Source organism: Bos taurus, chromosome 5 (genome assembly GCF_002263795.3).
Source record: "Bos taurus isolate L1 Dominette 01449 registration number 42190680 breed Hereford chromosome 5, ARS-UCD2.0, whole genome shotgun sequence".
NCBI classification, from domain to species: Eukaryota; Metazoa; Chordata; class Mammalia; order Artiodactyla; family Bovidae; genus Bos; species Bos taurus.
The window spans coordinates 119,689,682-119,711,595 of record NC_037332.1 but is presented as its reverse complement, the minus strand read 5'-3'; the positions used below and the strand labels follow the sequence as shown (position 1 = coordinate 119,711,595).

Below are 21,914 nucleotides of genomic sequence, written 5' to 3'. Positions count from 1 at the left end.
CACAGGTTCAGTCCCTGGTCCAAGACCCCACATGCCACAAGGCAACTAAGCCTGTACACCACAACTCCTGAGCCTGTGCTCCACAACGAGGAGAGCCCTGCAATGAGGAGACTGCCACCCCAACTAGAGAGGAGTCCCTCCTCGTCACAGACAGAGAAAGCCCGTGAGCAGCAACGAAGACCCAGTGCAGCCAAAAATAAATAAATTTAAAAAACAATTTTTTAAAGAAAAGCTCACCTTTGCTCATCTCACCTATTACATATAAACCAGCACTGTGACTAGAAATAAAACTAAATTACTCTCAAAGTCATTCACTTAAACTGACCATTAGCTCACTGGCCCACATTGCTACAATTCTAGATCATTCAACCAAAAATCTCTGTGTACTAACGTTCCTGAGCTTCAGTGACTAGCCACGCACTGTAAGAAACGGGTGATCTCAGCAGCGGCATCCCTGGAGAGTTCACAGCGACAGCCCCAGTTTAGGCAAGCGCATCTCATGGCCAAGGAACTGGTATAAAGTAGCTTTAGAACTGTCACTCGGGTAGCGGCTGCACACGTCTTTTCCAAACACTTCTTGTATCCCAACAACTCTGTGCTACCCTCCAAAGAGATGCTAGCATCCTCTTACTGCACCCTTGCCTACCAGAAGGCTAACTTTCCTTCCCAAGATGACCCAGAGGCCCGCCACTGACAGCTCGTCTTTAGAACAAGGCACTGGCTCACGACTGCGGCTCAGATCATGAGCTCCTTATAGTAAAATTCAGACTTAAAACTGAAGAAAGTAGGGAAAACCACTAGGCCATTCAGGTATGAACTAAGTCAAATTCCTTAGGATTATACAGTGGAAGTACCAAATGGATTCAAGGGATGAGATCTGATCAACGGAGTGCCTGAAGAACCACGTACAGAGGTTTGTAACACGGTACAGGAGGCAGTGAACAAAACCATCCCCAAGAAAAAGAAACGCAACAAGGCAACGTGGCTGTCTGAGGAGGCCTTACCAACAGCTGAGGAAAGAAGAGAAGCGAAAGGCAAGGGAGAAGAAGAAAGATATGCCATCTGAACGCAGAATCCCAATAGCAAAGAGAAAGAAGAAAGCCTCCTCTCCCCTGATGGCTCACACGGCAAAACGTCTGCCTGAAATGCAGGGGACCTGGGCTTGATGCCTGGGTCAGGAAGATCCCCTGGAGAAGGTGGCTACCCACTCCAGGGGAGAACCCCATGGACAGAGGAACCTAGTGGGCTACAGTTCATGGGGGCGCAAAGAGTCGGACACGACTGAGAGACTAACCCTTTGACTTTGACTTTCAGCGAACAATGCAAAGAAACAGAGAAAAACAACAGAATGCGAAAGACTAGAGCGCTTTTCAAGGGAATTAGAGCTACCAAGGGAAAACTTCATGCAAAATGGGCACAATCAAGGACAGAAACGATACGGACCTAACAGAAGCAGAAGATAGTAAGCAGAGGTGGAAAAAACACACAAAAGAACTCTACCAAAAAGATCTTGGTGACCTGGACAACCAGGATGGTGTGATCACTCACCTAGAGCCAGACATTCTGGAGTGTGAAGTCAAGTGGGCCTTCGGAAGCATTACTACCAACCAAACTACTGGAGGTGACAAAATTCCAGCTGAGCTATTTCAAATCCTAAAAGATGATGCTATTAAAGTGCTGCACTCAATACGCCAGCAAATTTGTAAAAGTCAGTAGTGGCTACAGGACTGGAAAAGGTCAGCTTTCATTCCAATCCCAAAGAAGGGCAACGCCAAAGAATGCTCAAACTACCACACAACTGCACTCATTTCACATGCTAGCAAAGTAATTCCCAATATCCTTCAAGCGAACTGAGTACTTTCAGAAGTACAAGCTGAATTCAGAAAAGGCAGAGGAACCAGAGATCAAATTTCCAACATCTGCTGGATTACAGAAAAAGCAAAAGAATTCCAGAAAAACATCTACTTCTGCTTCACTGACTATACTAAAGCCTTTGACTTTGTTGATCACCACCAACTATGGAAAATTCTTAAAAACACGGGAATAGCAGAGCACCTTACCTGCCTCCTGAGAAACCCATAGAAGCAAAGAAACCAAGAAGCAAAACTTAGAACCGGACATGGAACACTGGACTGGTTCAAAATTTGAAAGGAGTACATCAAGGCTGTATACTGTCACCCTGCTTATTTAATTCATATGCAGAGTACATCATGCAAAATGCCGGGTTGGATGAAGCATAAGCTGGAATCAAGACTGCTGGGAGAAATATCAATAACTTCAGGTATGCAGATGACACCACCCTTATGGCAGAAAGTGAAGAGGAACTGAAGAGCCTCTTGATGAAAATTAAAGAGGAGGGTGAAAAAGCTGGCTTAAAACTCAACATTCAAAAAACTGCCATCATGACATCCAGTCCCATCACTTCATGGGAAATAGGGAAAAAAATGGAAACAGTGACAGACTTTATTTTCCTGAGCTCCAAAATCACTGCAGATGGTGACTGCAGCCATGAAATTAAAAGTTATTCTTGCACCCTGGAAGAAAAGCTATGACAAACCTAGACAGCATATTAAAAAGCAGAAACATTACTTTGCCAACAAAGGTATGTATAGTCAAAGCTATGGTTTTTCCAGTGGCCATGTATGGATGTGAGAGCTGGACTATAAAGAAAGTGGGGCACCGAAGAATTGATGCTTTTGAACTGGTGCTGGAGAAGATTCCAGAGAGTCCCCTTGGACAGCAAGATCAAACCAGTCAATCCTAAAGGAAATCAACCCTGAATATTAATTGGAAGGAGTAATGCTGAAGCTCCAATCCTTTGGCCACCTGATGGGAAGAGCTGACTCACTGGAAAAAACCCTGACGCTGGGCCAGACTGAGGACAGGGGATAAAGGGTGACGGAGGATGGGACGGTTGGTGGCGTCACCGACTCGATGGACACGAGGACGGGACGGCTGGATGGCGTCACCGCCTCGATGGACACGAGGGTGAGCAAACTGGAAGACAGTGAAGGACAAGAAAGCCTGGAGCGTTGCCGTTCATGGAGTCGCAAGGAGTCGGACATGACTGAGCGACTGAGCAACTGGCCCGTGAACGGCGTGGTGACTTGAGATTCTCTGGTTATACCTGAGCTCCAGCACACTACAAGCATCCCTGTCATACCCTGACAACGCCCTCCAGTCTCTCTGGAATGCCAAGCAAAGTACTGCCATTACCTTCCAGACCCTTATTCAACAGCCAATGAAGAAACTTCAAGTGCTGCTGCTTGCCTGACTTCTGGTTAGTACAACCATCAGACCGAAGGCAGCTTCCAAAGAGAAACGCTGCCCACACAACCACGCAGTTCCATGAACAGAGCCCTTCAGAAATGGACATTCTGTGGTAGAGACTGTTGCTAAGAGAAAAGGAGCCTCCGACCACAGGTCAGTCCAGCGCTGGCTCTGCTGGGGGACCTGGCCTCCTGTGTGTCGTGTCCTCACCTGAAAACTGGGACAAGGAGCACCGCCGAGGACTGCTGTGAGGGTGACTCGAGCTGCCCTCTGGGTGAGGAGCCCGGAACAGGACTGGCACAACCTCTCCTCAGAGGTACTGATGGCAGAGAGGAGGAAACAGAGACACGGCCACCGTGCTGCCAAGGCTGGGCTCAACAGCGGCCGGGGGAGGCACAGCTTGCTCAAGGGAGCGGACCAGAGCCTCTCCCGGAGCCAGCTTCAGTGGCATCACGGTGCAGCTGAAGGTGGGCATGAGGGAAGTTCTGCACTGCGCAGTCAACAGATGCTGTAAGCGAGGAGGGTTCTGAGTCTCCCAGAGAGTCAGTAGTTAAACATTTATCAACACACCACTGAAACCGCACTGGTCTGGAAAAAAATGACAAGGCAAGTCCATGGAGAGCAGTGGATACCTGCACAATCAATCAATCCACAAACAAGATCATGTCTATACTGGACATAGTCCACCGGGGGCGGCAGGAGGGAGACCCAGGGAAAGGGGGTGGCTGGCAGGAACAGATGAGTAAAAATCTAACATCAGAAGTGAAAAGAAGAAATAACCACAAACACAAAGGCAAGTTCAAATGATTACCGGAGAACAGTTTACCTAAGACCATGCTGAACCATCTGGACTCTGCAAACCCACCGTCGAAGCCCTGTCAGATGCAGAACTGGCCAGAAGCTGCCTCCAGAAGAGGGTGGACATGAGTCTGAGCAAACTCCGGGAGACAGTGAAGGACAGGGAAGCCCGGTGTGCCGCAGCCCATGGTGTCGAAGAGTCGGGCAGGACTTAAGAGACTGAAGAACAAGTCTCTTTCGACTTCTGAAGAGATGGCTTAATTTTTAAGTTTTATTTATTTACTTAGCTGGCTGCAATGGCTATTAGTTGTGGCATTCGGAATCTTCGCTGCATCGTGAGGGATCTTGCATCACAGCGTGCGGATTCTCAGTGCAATGAGCAGACTCAACGCAGTGCACGGGCTTAGTGGCTCCACAGCATGTGGAAGCTTTGTTCCCAGACCAGGGATTGAACACCTGTCCCCTGTATCACATAGTGGATTCCTGCCCACTGGACAAGCAGGGAAGTCCTCTTGGCTTAGTTTTTAAAGCACTGAGGCACACACAAGAAGTTGTAACTACCGTAATTCATCCAGGATCTGACTGGATTGCAGTGGGAGGGCCTTTCAGGAGCTTCTGCTCCTGTGGAGGCACGAGTCCTTCCCTCCCTTTCCGGCGCCTGTATGGACTGTGCTCTGACGCTGACCGTGCTCACACCCGAGCCCGAGCCACCTGCTCCGCACGAGTGACACAGAGCGCTCGCCACGCAGCACACACACGACTTGGCTGTTTTATTTGGGTTACACTTTGGCTTAGAGAGGCCACGTCACTTTTCCACAACACAGCACCTCAAAACCAGACACACAAGGGTCAAAGAAACCCCAAAAGTCAAGAGACCATATACACAGCTTCAAAACTACAACTTTTGTTGTCATCCATCCTCGAGTGTCTCCTCACACCGCGGATTTGTATACACCACACAATTAACGAGAGTCAAAAACAATTCTTACCTTCTATGGAAACTCCTTCTTTAAATTTTATATTTAGGCAAAATATAAAAACATTTGGGATTTTTTTCTTGGAGTATATGCAACTTTAAGAAGAAATTTTTCATTCAGTAGATGTATAATCTCTTCACCTGAAAAATAAGAGAGGAAAAAAAACTTAAGTTCTACATCTTTAAAGTCAACTCACCAAAATAATACAGAAAAGGAAAACAAAAGTCATTACCTTAACTGAGAATTCAGATAATCAGAACAATTCATGACCAAGGATCTAAAAACTCCCCTGTCCTTGCTTGCTCTGCAGGGACTGGTGCCAGCGCCACACGCCCACCTCCAGCTGGTCAGCCAGCTCAATGGCCGGGGTGCAGGGCCATGAGCAGGGTCTGTGCAGCTGTCCACTTCCACGCCTACACTACCAACACCAACAAACACACATCCGGATCACCAGATGACAAGCCACGTCCCTCACGGCTTCCAGAAAACCGTGTCCCAGAGTGTTCCAGGTGGGACTGCTACACAGCGTTTGCAAACAATGTGACTGGCAATCCTCGTAGGAAATCCTGACTTCAAGGCGCGCAGCAAGAACGGACTAAGAGAGCCCTGGGCTGTTCACTCTGCACGAAAGTCATGATTTTACCATTTGAAAATCATACTTATGCAATAAGGAGGGATGTCCATTCTAGAATATAAGAGCCTTAAGAGACTGATTCATCAAATACAATATTTAAATCTTGTTTGGGTCCAATTAAAATGAATCAACTTGAAGAGTGTATTTTTGATGCTATTGGGAAAATCTAAATACAGACTGGTATTAGCACTGAGGAATTAATGCACATCTCTTAGTTGGAAAAATAATATGGTCACTTGTTTTTAAAAATAAAAACCTCCCTTATCTAGCAGAAAAAATGAAGTATTCATGAGTGAAATGACATTATTTTTTGGATTTACTTTTAAAACACTTTACCAAAACACAAGAGCCAAACAAATTTTAAAGGGGTGAGAGAGAAGAACACCACCAACAACAAAAAACTGGCCAAGTGCTGATCACCGATTAAGCTGGGAAATGAGCACAAGGGTATTCAGTGTTTTCTGGTGTATTTTTAAATTTCACATAAAAAGAAAAAAAAGTACTTGGAGTTGTGCTAGTAAACCAGCAGTAAGTCAATGTCATATCCTAAGACAGGAAACTAGTTTTTAAAACTGTGAAAGAGAACAAAGAACCCTTCCTTTAAAACTGAGTCAGGAGGTCCAAAGGGGAGCCCTCACCCAGCACTACCGGGTTTCGATCACAGACTCCCATGGAGGAAGGCTTCCCATTTGCCCAGCAACTCAGTCAGTAACAAACCGTCAGCACCCTGAACTCTCATTTCCTCCAAGGGACTTTTGTTCAAGAGTACCTCCCAACTTCCTCCTTTTTCTCTACATAGTAACCTTCGTCTTCTTTGTTTGGGAGACTTGCCTATGGCTTTTGTTATTGCTTGGTTGTCCTGAACTGCTATTCTCAAATTCCCACCCAATTCAAAATTGGCTTTCCAGCACTTCACAGTTTCAAAATAAAGAACTATCTCTATAAAGGCCCTCAGACCTGTTTATTCTGCCTCTGAACAGGGTGCTTTTATAACACTGCAACTTCTTGACACATTCTCCTCAGTGTGAGCTGGAGGAAGCCCAACAACTGGGACATGGGGGTGCGGCCGGGATGTGGGGGGTGCAGCTGGGACATGGTGGGGGGTGCAGCCAGGACATGAGGGTTGCAGCCGGGACATGGGGGGTGCAGCCGTGGAATGGGGGGTGCAGCCGTGGAACGGGGGGTGCAGCCGGGGAATAGGTGCAGCTGGGACATGGGGGTGCCGCCGGGACATGGTAGGGGGTGCCACCGGGACATGAGGGGTGCAGCCGGGGAACAGGAGGGTGCAGCCGGGAAACAGGGGTGCAGTCGGGGAATGGGGCGTGCAGCCGGGACGTGGGGGGTGCATCCGGGAAACAGGGGTACAGTCGGGGAATGGGGCGTGCAGCCGGGACATGGGGGGTGCAGCCGGGGAACAGGGGGTGCAGCCGGGACATGGGAGGTACAGCCAGGGAACGGGGGGGTGCCGCCGGGACATGGGGGTGCCGCCGGGACATGGTGGGGGTGCAGCCGGGGCATGAGGGGTGTAGCCGGGACATACAGGGTGCAGCTGGGGAATGGGGGATGCAGCCAGGACATGGTGGGAGGTGCAGCTGGGGAACGGGTAGGGGGCCGTGCAGCTGGGGCACGGGGGGGTGCAGCCGGGGAACGGGGTGGCCATGCAGCTGGGGCAGGGGGGTGCAGCCGGGGAACGGGGTGGCCATGCAGCTGGGGAACGGCGGGGTGCAGCCAGGGAATGGGGTGGGGGAGAGGGTGTGCAGCCAAGGAACGGGAGACGAGGCTCCTCGGCAGGCAGGGACCCTGAGCACGCACCCCATGCTCACACTGCCTGGCAGCGCCACCCTCTCCCATGCCCTCCCTCCCAAGGCAGGCACCCTGTCCTCCTGCTCAGACCACAGCAGGCTCTCAGATCTCATTGGCAGCCTGATTTTCCTGTGACCCCTTTCTCCCAAGCCCTACCCCACCTCCTTCCTTAAACACACGTATTCCCTGAGGTCCACACTGGCACCCCAAACTGGAAGGGGGCAGCACTCTCACAGGCCCCAGCACTCCCTTCTGTGCCTCCTGATGCCTTCACTCAAGGATCTGTTTTTGATACTTTTGCTTCTAGCCGAGATGAAACAACAAGGACCAGATTCACAAATGAAACAGCTCTCAGGACACTGGCTATCTGGCGGGGAAAACAGTGATCCTCAAGGAGGGAACAAGAGGAGCCCGTTAACTGCCCAGCTTCCTGCCTGACAAGAGTTCTGGGTCATAGCAGAGGAACCAGGTGGGTCCAGCAGTCCCCGAGGGGAAGAAAGAGCGCTGGGAGTCCAGGGGGCAAGGCGCGAGCGTTGCCAAGCAGAGAGCGGAGGATGTGCCTGCTCTGGCCAGGTACTGCTCAGCCCAAGCAGCCAAGCCAAGGATTAGAAGAACGATCCTCCAAGTTCACATGGGTCAAGGAGAGGTACTCCTCCTCCCAGTCACAGTGGCTATTTCCCTAACTTCAAGGCACTGCACAAAGAATTCAGAAGACTTCTGCTTCACTGGTGGGGCAACATGAGACCTGGACTCAACACGACTGTGGTCCCACCTGACAAAGCCTAAAAGCCGGACCCCAGAATCTAGCTTAGTTGGTAAAGAATCCGCCTGCAATGCAGGAGACCCCAGTTCGATTCCTGGGTTGGGAAGATCCGCTGGTGAAGGGAACGGCTACCCACTCCAGTATTCTGGCCTGGAGAATTCCATGGACAGAGGAGCCTGGCAGGTTACCGTCCATGGGGTTGCAAAGAGTCGGACACAACTGAGTGACTTTCACTTCACTTCACAGAATTAAACTCTTTCCAAGTGATTTAACAACATTTCAGACAAAGGTCAAGAATATTTATAGAAAACAAAAATACCCAGCATCCAACAAGATAAAAGTCACAGTATCTTGGCATCCAATCAAAAATGACCAGATATGCAAGGAAGCGGGAAAACACAAACCATAATCCACCCAGAAATAACACAGACAGTAAAATTAATAGACAAGGACATTAAGCAGTTGTTCTAACTGTATTCCATATGTTCAAAAACCTAGAGGGAAGATGAGACATGTTAAAGAGAGACATGAAAGATATACAAAGACCCAAAGAGAATCACAAACAGACTCTCAATCCAGCAAAAGGCAGGAAAAGAGGACAAGGCCCGGAGAGCACACGCTGAGCCCTGACAGCAGGCCAAGCCGGGCGCCGCCGCACTCTCAGCGCACCCCTGCTCCCTCGCCCACCCTGCACTATTTCCCGACTCACTGCCAGCCTCTGCAGCGGACACCTCGGCACATGGGCCTCTGCCTGAAACGCCCTCCCTCCACCTTCCTCACCTGGCAAATTCCTATCTGCCCCTCAAATTCAAAATTCAAAGACAATCACTTTTATCAGGCTTTCTTGAGTCCTTCCTCAGAACTATTGCAAGAGAATCAACACGCTGTAATCTAGTTTTAAGTATTTTTTATCTTCAATCATGAAAAAAATATTTAAAATATTAAAAAGTCCAGAGAAAAATATAAAAATATCCACGTATTGAGATCTAATAAATGTTAACTATTTGCTTATATATGGAGACGATATTAGTCGCTCAGTCGTGTCTGACCCTGGGTGACGCCATGGACTGTAGCCCACCAGGCTCCCCTGTCCATGGGATTCTCCAGGCAACAATCCTGGAGCGGGATGCCATTCCCTTCTCCAGGGGATAGCACCAACCCAGGGATCAAACCTGGGTCTCCTGCATTGTGGGTAGATCCTTTACTGTCTGAGACACCATGGAAGACCACTGACATATGCCACCTACTTAAAAAAATGTTTCTAGGAGTTCCCTGGTGGCATGGAGGGTAAGAATCTGCGCCACAGAGACCCGCCCCAGCACACAGATGAGACCGGCAGGCAGTGCCTGCCTGGACCTGCTCTCAGCACCGCGCTCCTGGGAGAACCAAAACCAAGGCGGCGGGCAGGCACGCTCGCGCCTAGGCTGCGCCTGTCACTCCGGCTACACCGGGTCCTCGTCGCTGCGCGCGGGCCCTGTCAAGCAGCGGTGAGTGGGCGCTGCCCTCCAAGTGCGGTGCAGGCTTCTCGGTGCGGCAGGCTCTCTCGCCCAGGAGCGCGGGCTCCAGGGTGCAGAGCTTCAGGAGTTGTGGCACACGGGCTTAGTTGCCCCAAGGCATGTGGGATCTTAGTTCCCAGACCAGGAATCAAACCCGTGTCCTCTGCATAGGCAGGTGGATTCTTAACCACTGGACTACCTGGAGTCTCTAGGCTGAGACTCTGGAAGGAAAAGTAATGTTAAACAGGCAGCTAAAAAGCAGTGCCAAATAGGCAGAAAAACTCCGCAACAGCACGAGGGTAGAAACCGGGGCAATGAACAGAGCTGAGTCCAAACAAGAGCACAAAAGGACTAACTGAAGGAGCACTGATGCAGGGTGACGCTACCCTAAGAAGCAACGGGAGCCACTGTCATGGGGGCCTTACTACCAAGGGCCGGCAGCCGTGAGCCAAGTACGACTCAGTGCAGGGCGCAATCCGCCACCAAGCCCAGGTCACAAGTGAGACTGCAGAGGCCGCAATCGTGACAGGACCAGCCCAAGGCCAGGAGGTTACTGTCAGCTCTTGAACGGGAGCGCGAGCTGTCTGAGAGCAAAGTCCATGTTCTCAGTCTCTACACAATACCAGACTCTGGCCCAGATTCTAGTTGATACAGGAGGAAAGAGGCGTCACAGAAGGGGCAGTAGGCTGAGGCAGATGGAACGGAAGCAAAGGCGTGACCCAGGGCATCACCCAGCGAGCCCCCGGAGTAGAGCGCCCAGGGCCTTCACTGTCACGAGCTGGGGTTAGGCAGTGGCCACGGCGCACGACCTTCTGAGTGTGCTCAACACCAACGAACTGCACCCTTTACAAGACTGGATCTCACAGGACAGGAATTACATCTTCATGAAAAACACGCACACTCAGTGGGCTGACAGGCAGGAGTCAAGTTCCCAGAGGAGAGCAGACCAGAGGCGCCAAGGCCCCAGGAGCCACAGCTCGCCCCCCAGCGAGAAGGCAGCTCTGCGGTGGCCCCCGAGGAGAGGCTGGGGGGCTGGGAGAGAGCCCGCAGGACTGAACTCAGGAGGCAGGGCGGCGACGGCTCCCATGAAGAAACCTGCTGGAGCTCTATCTACTCCTTTTAAGTTACTGACCACAAACCTCATGTGCACAGAGAACACAGCCCTGCGAGCCTACTTCCTCTTGGAGCAAGCTTGCCTCTCCTGAGACGACTGGGACAGATGCTGGACAGACACGAACTCTGCACAACCCCTCGCATCAAAAAGCAAGGCTCCCTGCCCAGGACCCCCAGTCACCATAGGTGGGGAGCGATGGGGCGGGTCCAAGTCTGAGCTCCGAGAGGCCTCACAGCCTCTGCTCTCGCCCCCGAGGAGCCCTGTGGCCGGTGCAAAGAAGCCCTTCCAGCCTCCCTAAGGATGACTGAACCCTGGAGAGCCCCGGCTCGCGAGGAGGCCCGGCTCCACACACAGCAGACAGGAGCCAGCGCCACCCAAACTGGGTTCAACCCACCAACTCAGGAAAAACAGTCCTTTGATTCCTTCTGTTCCCTTGCAACCCTTCAACATCCTTACCCCCTAATTCACAGAAAAAGCACACAGTCTCAAGTGGGAACCCTCCAGTCTTCGTGCAGATTTGGCTCACCAAATTTGGCATCACAGTCCCTGCCCCCGTCATTACAGCACAAAAAGGGCCTTGCTCCCGCCAAGACAACCACTGCACCCGCACGCTCAACCCTGCCCTTCACACCTCCGGTCTGCCTGTCTCCCCTCGCTCACTGTGCACGCGCACAGGCGTGCACACCCTGCCCCACAGACGCTTCTCCGATCCTGCTCACAGCAATGCTTCCCCGAGGGACGCTGGCTTTCGCCGTCCCCTCCCATCCAGCTCCTGAGCCCACCACTCCATCAGACTGTTTCCATTAAGGAAGTCAGTGCCCATCCAGGACCGCCCCCTCAGCATCTCCCAGCCTGACACGGTGGAAGTAACACCATGTCGTAGCTTCCCTGACACCATACCCTGCAGGGTCCTGCGGCCCCCAGAGCCACTCTCTGTCAGCTCCCACTTCCTCTGCTCAGTCCACCAGCGGGCACCTCCCAGCGTCAGTTCTGTCTCCCTCCCTGCCCTCTGCTGCACAGGTTTAAAAGTGCAGCTCCCTGAGTTCTGGTTCTAGAAAAACTGGAGCAGCTATATCACACTAATCTCCCTGCTGATAATAAGTATAAACTCTAAACATAAAAACAGCTATTTGAAGATACCAGAGACCACTCAAAAACATGCAGTAAGTGGGGGGAACACAGTCACTCTAAGAAGAGCGAACCCCACAAGCTCTACACTGAAGAGCTCCTGACGCAGAGTCGACCACAGGAGGAGAGAGGTCCGATTTCAGGGCTACCAGGACGGCTGAAACAGAATGGGAAAATCAAAAAGAGAAGTGCACGCGTGTGCTCAGGCATGTCCAAGTCTATGAGAGTGAAAGTGAAGGTCAGTCAGTCGTGTCCGACTGTGTGTGACCCCATGGACTATTGAATCCATGGAATTCTCCAGGCCAGAATACTGGAGTGGGTTCCCTTCTCCAGGGGACCTTCCCAGACCAGGGATCAAACCCAGGTCTTCCACACTTGCAGGCAGATTCTTCACCGGTTGAGCCACCAGGAAAGCCCAAGAATACTGGAGTGGGTAGCCTATCCCTTCTCCAGGGGATCTTCCCAACTCAGGGATCAAACCCAGGTCTCCCGCATTACAGGCGGATTTTTTACCAGCTAAGTCCAACTCTATGCAACCCCACAGACCTCAGCCCATTAGGCTTCTCTGTCTGTGGGATTTCCCAGGCAAGAATACTAGTGTGGGTTGCCATTCTCTTCCCCAGGGGATCTTCCCAACCCAGGGATCGAACCCGCATGTCCTGCATTTGCAGGCCAATTCTTTACCACTGAGCCACCAGGGAAGCCCAAGATGAATAAGGTCTGAGGACTGGATGTAAAACATGGTGACTACAGTTAATAACGAGGCACTGAAATCTGCTAAGACAAAACCTAAATGTTCTTACCACATATGTGTACGTGTGTATATATGTTAAGACAGTGATAACTGTGACAATTAACTAGATGAGAAGAATTCCTTCACAGTGTTTACATTTATCAAACCATCACAACGTCCTTTTAATATATTACATTTTTATTTGTCAATTACACCTTGATGAAGCTGGGGGGGCGGGGTGGAACTGAGCAGAAAACAGCTGTTGTGAGATGAAAGAGCTAAGCCAAGATTTGGCAGCTGTCCAGCACTGTGCAGACAGAATTCAGAGGTTAAATTTTGCTAAACTAGATGGGTTTTCTATTAAAATCTCAGAAGGGCCATGCCTTAGGAGTAAAACCCATGTTCCAGAGCTAAAAGTTATGCCCTAAAACTTAGAACAAAACCAAAACATATCTACTCTAGAAAAGCTTCGACAGGATTAAGATCATCTTCTAGTCATTTTAACAGCCTGCCCTAACAAACCTCAACACTCTTTAAGGAGAGACAACCTAAAGCAAAGTTTCTAGCAGACACTACCCACAATGTCCATTTTGCAATTAAAAAAAAAATTTATTACACATGCAGAGAAGAAAAATGTTACCCATGATCAAGAGAAAAAAACAATCTACAGGAAGCAAAAATGACCATATATTGAAACTGGAAGATGAAAACTTCAAAAGAATAATTATAAATATGTTAAAGGATTTTAGGAAAAGAGAACAGAAGGAATGACAGGTGGAGAATATTAGCCCGGAAATGCAAACTTGAAAGAAGAACCAAAAGGAAATTCTGGAACTGAAAAACTCAGTGAAAGTGAAAGTCGCTCAGCCGTGTCCGATTCTTTGCGACCCCAGACTGTAGCTTCCCAGGCTCCTCTGTCCGTGGGATTCGCCAGATCAGAATGCCAGAGTGGGCAGCCGTTCCCTTCTCCACAGGATCTTCCCAACCCAGGGATCAAACCCAGGTCTCCCACACTGCAGGCAGATCTTTACTGTCTGAGCCACTAAGGAAGCTGAAAACCACAGCATCTGAAATGAAAATGTCACTGGACAGAATTAATAACAGAATGGGCACAAAGAGGAAAAGCAGGGAGCTTGATGACAGATGAAAAGAAAATATACAAATGTAAACAAAGAGGGAAAAATGAGTTTGAAAATACCAACACATTCAAAACCTGTGGGGCAATATCAAACAGTCTAAAATAGATACCACCAGATTCCAAGAGAAGGAAGATTAGGAGGTAAAAGAAATATTTAAGAGGCAATGGCCAAAAAGTTTCCAAAGGTGATTAAATACATCAACCCACAGATCCAAGAAGGATAAATACAGAAACACCACACCTAGAAAACTATACCCAAATGGAAAAAAAAGTTTTAAGAATTTAATAAAAATAAATACATATCTTAAACACAGAAGGAAAAAGGATATTAGGTAAACAGAAGTAAGACTGACAGCTGACTCCTCATCAGAAACAACAGAGGCCAGAAGACAACGAAAAAGGGCTTCCCTGGCAGTCCAGGGGTTAGAACTTCGCAGTCCAGTGCGAGCGTCAGGTTTGATCCCTGGTCAGGGGCGCTAAGATCCACATGCTTTGTGGACAAACCACAAAACAAAAACCCATAAAACAGAAACAATATTGTAACAAATTCAATAAAGACTTTAAAAATGGTCCACATTAAAAAAAAAAAAAATCTTAGAAAAAACCCACAATGGAATAATTTTTTCAAAGCACGTAAGGAAAAAAGCTGTCAACCTGGAATTCTATATTCAGCAAAAATACCTCTCAAAACTGAAGGGTAAGTAAAGACTTCTTCACACCAACAAAAATGGAGTGCTTCTGTCCCCAGCATACCCACAACATAAGAAATACTAAAGAAAGTGCTTTAAGCCAAAGGAAAATGATCCCTTATAGAAATCCAATCCACAAAACGGAATGAAAAACTTCCCAACTCATTCTTTGGGACCAGTATTACACAGATATCAAAACAAAGAATATTATATGGGGAAAAAAGTCATACACAAATATCTCTTAAGAATATATATATGATACATGCAAAAAAATCCTTAACAAAACACTAGTGAACAAAAATCCAGCCACCTTTCTTTTGACGGGGGGGGGGGGGGGGGGGGGGGGGGGGGCCGTGCCTGGCGGCGTGCAGGATCTTAGTTTCTTATTCTTAGTTCCTCAACCAGGGAATTTCCCCCATACCCCCACACTAAGGGCATTTATCCAAAAATGCCAGGTTACTTTAACATCTGAAAATTAATTAATACAACACATTACACTGATGGGGCTTCCCCGGCGGCTCAGATGGTAAAAGAATCCGCCTGCAATGTGGGAGACCCAGGTTTGATCCCTGCTTGTAAAGATCCCCTGGAGAAGGGAATGGCGACCCGCCCCAGTATTCTTGCCTGGAGAACTCCATGGACAGAGGAGCGTGGCAGGGTACAGTCCATAGGATCGCAAAGAGTGGGACTTGACTGAGCGACTAACACTTTCATTTTCGTTACACTGATAAGATAAAGGACAGACACTAAATAATCATCCCAACAAATGCAGAAAAGGCACTGGACAGAATCCAACACCCTTTCGTGGTAAAAACACCCCCAAACAAACTAGAGGGCAACCTACTCAACCACTGAAGACCCACGGCACCCACACCACCACTTCTATTCCGCAGTATGGTAGAGGTCCTAGATGGTACTACGAAGAAAAAGAAACAAAAGGCATAATAACTGGAAAGGAAAAGTAAAACTGTCTTTATTCTTATGCAGACAGAATACAAACCTACCATGAGAACAGATAAGTAAACTGAGCAAAGTTGCAGGATGCATGATCAGTATACATAAACCAACTATGTTTTTGCATATGAACAAGCAACTGAAAAAATAATATAAAAATATTTTAAATAACATCAAGACTATCAAATACTTACAAACATACTGAATGAAAAAAGTGATCTTTCACACCAAAAATTACAAAATGTTGCTGAGAAAAATTAAGGAAAATTTAAATAAATGGAGAGATGTACCATTTGCACAGAAGACTCAGTTAATACAATAACTCAATTCTAAAATTGATCTGGACTTCCCGAGTGGCTCAGTGGTGAAGAATTCTCCTGAAAGGCAGGAGACTTGGGTTCGATTCCTCGGTCGGGAAGATCCCCTGGAGAAGCGAAGGGCATCCCAGTCCAGTATTCTTGCCTGGAGAAGCCCATGGACAGAGGAGCGTGGCAGGCTATAGTCCATGGGGTTGCAAAAGAGCTGGACGCGACTTAGACTAAACACCACCACCACGGATCTAGAGATTTCATGTGATCCCAACCAAACTCCCAGAAAAACTTCATGTCCAAATTGCAGAGCTTCTTCTAAAACTGGCAAGACAATCTTGTAGAGGAATAAAGGTGGAAGTCTTATGTGACCTGAGTTCCAAACTGACCGTAAAATCGCAGCCACTAAGACAGCGTGGTGTTGGCGTAGGATAAAAAATAGACCAACGGAACGTAATAGAAAGCCCAGAAACAAACCTGCACACACATGTTCAGTTAGCTCATAACAAAGGTCCCAACGCAATTTAATGAAGACAGTCTTTTCAACAAAGGAGACTAGAATGATTACCTAATTCATACGGGGGGAAATGTACCCTTTTCCACTTCACACAAAAAAAGACACAAGACGGATCATTCATAAAGGAGATCAGTATTTGCCTGGAGGTGGAGGGGCAAAAGAGGGTTGGCAGGAGGGATCCCAAAGGGACGTGAGAAAATCTGGGAAATGATGGATACATTCACTATCTTGACTGTGGTGATGATTTCACAGGTATGTGCGTATGTCAAAAGTTACCAAATGTTACACTTTAAACATGTGCAGTTTAGGGACTCCCCTGGTGGTCCAGGGGCTATGACTCTGAGCTCCCAATGCAGGAGGGCTGGGTTCAATCCCTGGTCAGGGAACTAGATCCCATGTGCCACAACTAAAAATTTTGCATGCCACAAGATCCCACTTGCTGCACCTAAGACCTGGCACAGCTAAATAAATAAAATGAACAATTTTTACAAACATGTAGTTTATTCCATGTCATTTGTATCTCAAGATAGCTGTTTAAAGGAAAAAGAGTACTCATAAACTCGAATACAAAAGCTACCACTATAAAGCTTCTACGAAGACAAAAAAGTGGACAGTGTCTTCACAATTCTGATGCAGGCACAAGTTTCTTACAACATATGATAAACATAAACAGAAAATACTGACAAATTTTTACTTCACCCAAATTAAAATTTTCTCCTCATAAACAGATACCATTAAGAAACAAATAGGCTGAGACTTCCCTGGTGGCCCAGTGGTTGAGAATCTGCCTGGCAATGCAGGGGACACGGGCTCCTTCCCTGGGGAGGAGCTAGGATCCCACATGCCACAGGGTAACTAAGCCCACTCACAGCACAACCACTGAGCCCGCACACGCCGGAACCCACAGGGCAGCCATCAGAGAGCCCGTGTGCCACAGCTGAGACCTGTCGCGACCAAATAAATATTTTTCAGAAAAAAAAGAATCGGGCAAATTACAAAATAGGAAAAAACATTAACCCCTCATTTCCTCTCCTCCTCCCACTCCCTCACTGTGTATGTATCCACATCATAAAAGACTTCAACCAGAATTTTTTTAATTGCTAAAACTGAATAATAAAGACAACCCAACAAAGAGCAGACAGAAGACTGGACACTTAACAAGAGATACACAAATGGTCGAAAAGCACATGAAAAGTCACTCACTGTTGTTTTGTTTAAGTGTATTTATTTACTTATTTTTGGCTGCGCTGGGTCTTCCTTGCTATGTGGGCTTTTCTCTAGTTGCAGCGAGCAGGGACTCCCCTGGCGTCTCACTGCAGTGGCTTCTCTTGCTGCAGAGCACAGGCCCTATAGAGCACATGGGCTCAGAAGTCGCAGCTCCCGGGCTCCAGAGCACAGGCTCAACAGCTGTACTGCACAGGCTTAGTTTGTTCCGCAGCAAGTGGGATCTTCCCTGATCAGGGATCGAACCTGTGTCTCCTGCATTGGCAGGGAGATTGTTTACCACTGACCCACCAGGGAAGCCCCACCGTCGTTATTAAACCATAATGAAACACCGCTACCACCTGCATTAAAGTTTAAAAAGCCGATGATACCAACGGTCGGCACGGCTGCAGAGAAACTACAACTCTCATACACTACTGACGGGAGTTTACGGTGGTACCAGTTTGGAAAACTCGCCGTTTCTAAAAAGATTAAACATAAATCTATTCTATCACCTAGCAATTCCATTCCCACACATTTACCCCAAAGAAATTATACATATCCACAAAGAATGTACAACAAACTTAGTGACTAGTTACAACAGCCAAAAGGTGAAACCAACCCCAACATCAATAAGAAAACTATTTTCACACAAAGGAATATTACTCAAATGAAAAGCACAACTACAGACAAAGGAATCAAAATCATTATATTTCAAAAATACTGAGCAAAAGAAGACAGACACAGAGATTCCCCTGGCGGCCCAATGGCTAAGCCTCCACGCTCCCTACGCGGGCAGCCCGGGCTCCACCCTGGTCAGGAACTGCAGTGCGCGCCACAGCTGAGAGTCTGCACGCCGCAACTAAAGACCTCGCACACCTCGACCACGACCCAGCACGGCCAGAGAAACCCACAGAGACACAGAGGACTATACACTGTGCTTTCTGGCTCCATGCGTATGCCGCTGAAGGACCTGCAAAATTAGTCTAAAAAACAGAAATCAGAATTAGAAATCAGAATCAGGAATTGTTACCTTTCACTTTTGAAGGATGGCTTTAACAACCATGGGAAAGGGAAAGGGGAAGTGAAGTCGCTCAGTCGTGTCCGACTCTTTGCGACCCCGTGGACTGCAGCCTACCAGGCTTCTCCGTCCATGGGGTTCTCCAGCCAAGAGTACTAGAGCGGGGTGCCACTGCCCTAACAACTAAAAAGGCACAGGAAGACACTGCACTCACTCCCAACATCCTGTCTCTCCCTCTGTGATTCATATGCTGATGGCACTCCCCAACTCAACCTGCAGCCTGGGGCCCCTCATAGGCCGGAGTCAACAGACTACAAGAGACGACTGGAAGGCCAACGTTTTAACCAAGGCTCTGAGTGTCTCCCCTTCACCCTGGCCACATATCGGTCTTATCCAGGTTCCTGGAGGAGGTCCAGGATCTTTGCATGTGCTGTCCCCTTAGTCTAGAACGCTCTTCTTGCCTTTCAGGGTTTAGCTGACATTCAGTTCAGTTCAATCCAGTCACTCAGTCGTGTCCGACTCTTTGCGACCCCATGAACTGCAGCATGCCAGGCCTCCCTGTCCATCACCAACTCCCGGAGTTCACCCAAATTCTTGTTCCATCAAGTCGGTGATGCCATCCAGCCATCTCATCCTCTGTCGTCCCCTTCTCCTTCTGCCCCCAACCCCTCCCAGCATCAGAGTTTTTTCCAATGAGTCAACTGTTTGCATGAGGTGGCCAAAGTACTGGAGTTTCAGCTTTAGCATCAGTCCTTACAAAGACATTAGAGAAGCCAAAAAGAAAGGTAAGCCAAAAAGGAAAGTACGTGAAGAAGAGACGTGAAGAAGAGGTGAACAGCTGAGAGAACCAGTGAGAACTCAGGCCCTGAGAAGCCAAGGGCAGGGCAGGAAGAGGCCACGGGGAGACGTGAGTGAGTGAAAGTCACTCAGTGGTGTCCAGCTCTTTGCGACCTCATAGACTGTACAGTCCACAGAACTCTCCAGGCCAGAATACTGGAGGGGGTAGCCTATCCCTTCTCCAGGGGATCTTCCCCCACCCCAGGGATAGAACCCAGGTCTCCTGCATTGCAGGTGGATTCTCTACCAGCTAAGCCACAAGGGAAGGGGGGAGGTGACAGGTGGATAAAAGAGTAACAGGCTGGAGAAGGCCTTATGGACAAGGCAGGGGGGTACAGGGACAGAACGGGCCGGAGTAGAGTGACATGCGGGAAGTACGTGGAAGTGACTGGACGAGCTGGTGGTGATAGACCAGGGCATCAGCAGCGAAGTGGGAGCGCTCAGTAAAAGTCTGTGGTCGATGCAGGGAGTTAGGCTGTAAAGACACAAAGCGGAAGGGGGGGCCGTATGGAGGACCCCACAGTGATGGCCATTCACGGGGCTGAAAAGTGCATAAGGGAAGGCGACAGGTGTGAAGGAGAACTGATGGAGGGAGACACGGGGCAGTGAAAGGGCACTAAGAGAAGTCGCTCCGTCGTGTCCGACTCTTTGCCACCCGTGGACTGTAGCCCACCAGGCTCCTCCGTCCACGGGGTTCTCCAGGCAGGAGTACCAGAGTGGGCTGCCATGAAGGTGTAAGGCGATGACAGATGGAGACAGGCGACTGGAGAAACAGGAGCCCTAATGGTGACGGGAAGGGCACAGCGAGGGAAGAGGCGGCAGTGATGGGGAAGGGGCCAGATGCCACAGGGCTCAGGCAAGGGGAGCGCCACGCGGCGGGCCCTGAGCGGGACACAGGCAGTCCCGGGAGCACTGCCGGGGCGCCTCGCCGGCGAGCGGGGCGCTGACTGTGGGGGCCCTGGCAGCACAGGGGGAGGGAGGACACAAACGCGAAACTTACTGACGAGGAGGACAGTCTCTGGGGGGTCGCTGACGGGGGGCTCCGACTGGGAAGACACCGCAGGTTGGGGGTGGCCGCTGCCTCGAGGGGCGCTGGTGGGGCGGACATTAGGGAGCGAAGACTACTGCCCTGGGGGCTCTAAGAAAGTGGAGGGGTGGACATCGGCGGGAGGTCACTGGCGGCGGACGCGGACAGAATGTCAGCCCGCGGGGCACACGTGGAGAGGACGCGGACGGGGCGGGCGCTAACGGGGCAGGGCTGGCCTGGGGGACGCTGACTGCGGGGCGCCGGCAAGGTGAGCCTCCCGGCGGCAGCTGACATGGGGACACGGAGGCGCGGGCCCCGCCGGCTCCGCAGGCCAGCACCGCCGGCCCTCAGCCGCGGCCGCACTCACCTGCCCCGCGGGCCGGGCGTCGCGGCGGCTCCTCGGAGGCCCGGGTGGAGGCGAAGCCCGGGCGGCCTGGGGTAGGCCGCGCGCACATGGGCCCGGCAGGGCTAGGCGCCCACAGACACTGCGCCCACAGATCCGGCGCGGCCTGCCGGCGCCTCAGAACCGGCTCAGGCCCCGGGCCGCGCTCCGGTCGCTCCAAAATGGCGGTGGCGGCGGTCGGCCGCGCGCACGCCGGGGGCGGGGCCTCGTGTCTGGATGGGGCGGGGCCTCCGTGTGGGTGGGGCGATTGTGGGCGGGGCCGCGCCGGGGCGGGGCCGCGCGTGGTGGGCGTGACCGCGGGGGTCGGAAGGGCCTCAAGAGGTAGGGGCGGGCGTGGCTTCCTCCTCTAGTCCCTCTCTGTAAACATCTCTTGCTCTGTCGTCCCCTTTCTCCTGCCTTCAATCTTTCCCAGCATCAGGGTCTTTCCAATGAGTATGTTCTTCGCATCAGGTGGCCAAAGTATTGGAGTTTCAGCTTCAGCATCAGTCCTTCCAATGAACATTCAGGTCTGATTTCCCTTAGGATGGACTGGTTGGATCTCCTTGCAGTCCAAGGGACTCTAAAGAGTCTTCTCCAGCACCACAGTTCAAAAGCATCAATTCTTTGGCCCTCAGCCTTCTTTATAGTCCAACTCTCACACCCATACATGACTAATGGAAAAACCATAGCTTTGACTAGACAGACCTTTGTCAGTAAAGTGATTTCTCTGTTTTTTAATATGTTGTCTAGGTTTGTCATAGCTTTCCTTCGAAGGAGCAAGTTTCTTTTCACTTCAAAATGGATCTGATCCCTGGCTATGCCGAGCCTTGTCAGCAGAGGGTGCTGGAGAGGTTGCCAGAGAAGGTTTGCTACAGGGCCTCTCCGCTGGCGTCAAGCGCGGCTTCCCCGGGGTCCCACATTTGCCTAGACAGCTCCTCCCGAACATCTTTCCCAGGTAGACCGCAGGGTGGATTTCTGGCAAGTTCTGTAGGGTGATCGGTCATGAAATGCGGGTTAAAAGCATCAATCTTACAACCGAGAATAGATTACAAGCCCTGCAAACGAAGACCCCACCCCACCCCCCACCTCTGAGGCTGGAGGGGCACTAGGCAGAGTTTCAGA

The 21,914-nt window shown here is 50.0% G+C and overlaps 1 protein-coding gene across 9 annotated transcripts in view; it reads right to left on the bottom strand.

Moving 5' to 3' along the window:
* Positions 1 to 20,971, bottom strand: part of PPP6R2 (protein phosphatase 6 regulatory subunit 2) — a 61,844-nt gene extending 40,873 nt beyond the window's left edge. For 5 of the 9 annotated variants that reach the window (XM_024992888.2, XM_024992885.2, XM_024992886.2 and 2 more), the window contains exons 1-2: positions 20,778 to 20,971; positions 5,058 to 5,185 (exon numbers count right to left, since the gene is read on the bottom strand). The gene's annotated coding sequence lies outside the window, so the exon portion shown is untranslated. Of the gene's footprint in view, positions 1 to 3,216; positions 3,366 to 5,057; positions 5,186 to 20,383; positions 20,522 to 20,777 lie in introns of those variants that run through there. The other 4 variants (XM_059887233.1, XM_059887236.1, XM_059887234.1 and 1 more) reach the window with 4 other exon arrangements.
* Between the last annotated feature and the right edge of the window lie 943 nt (positions 20,972 to 21,914).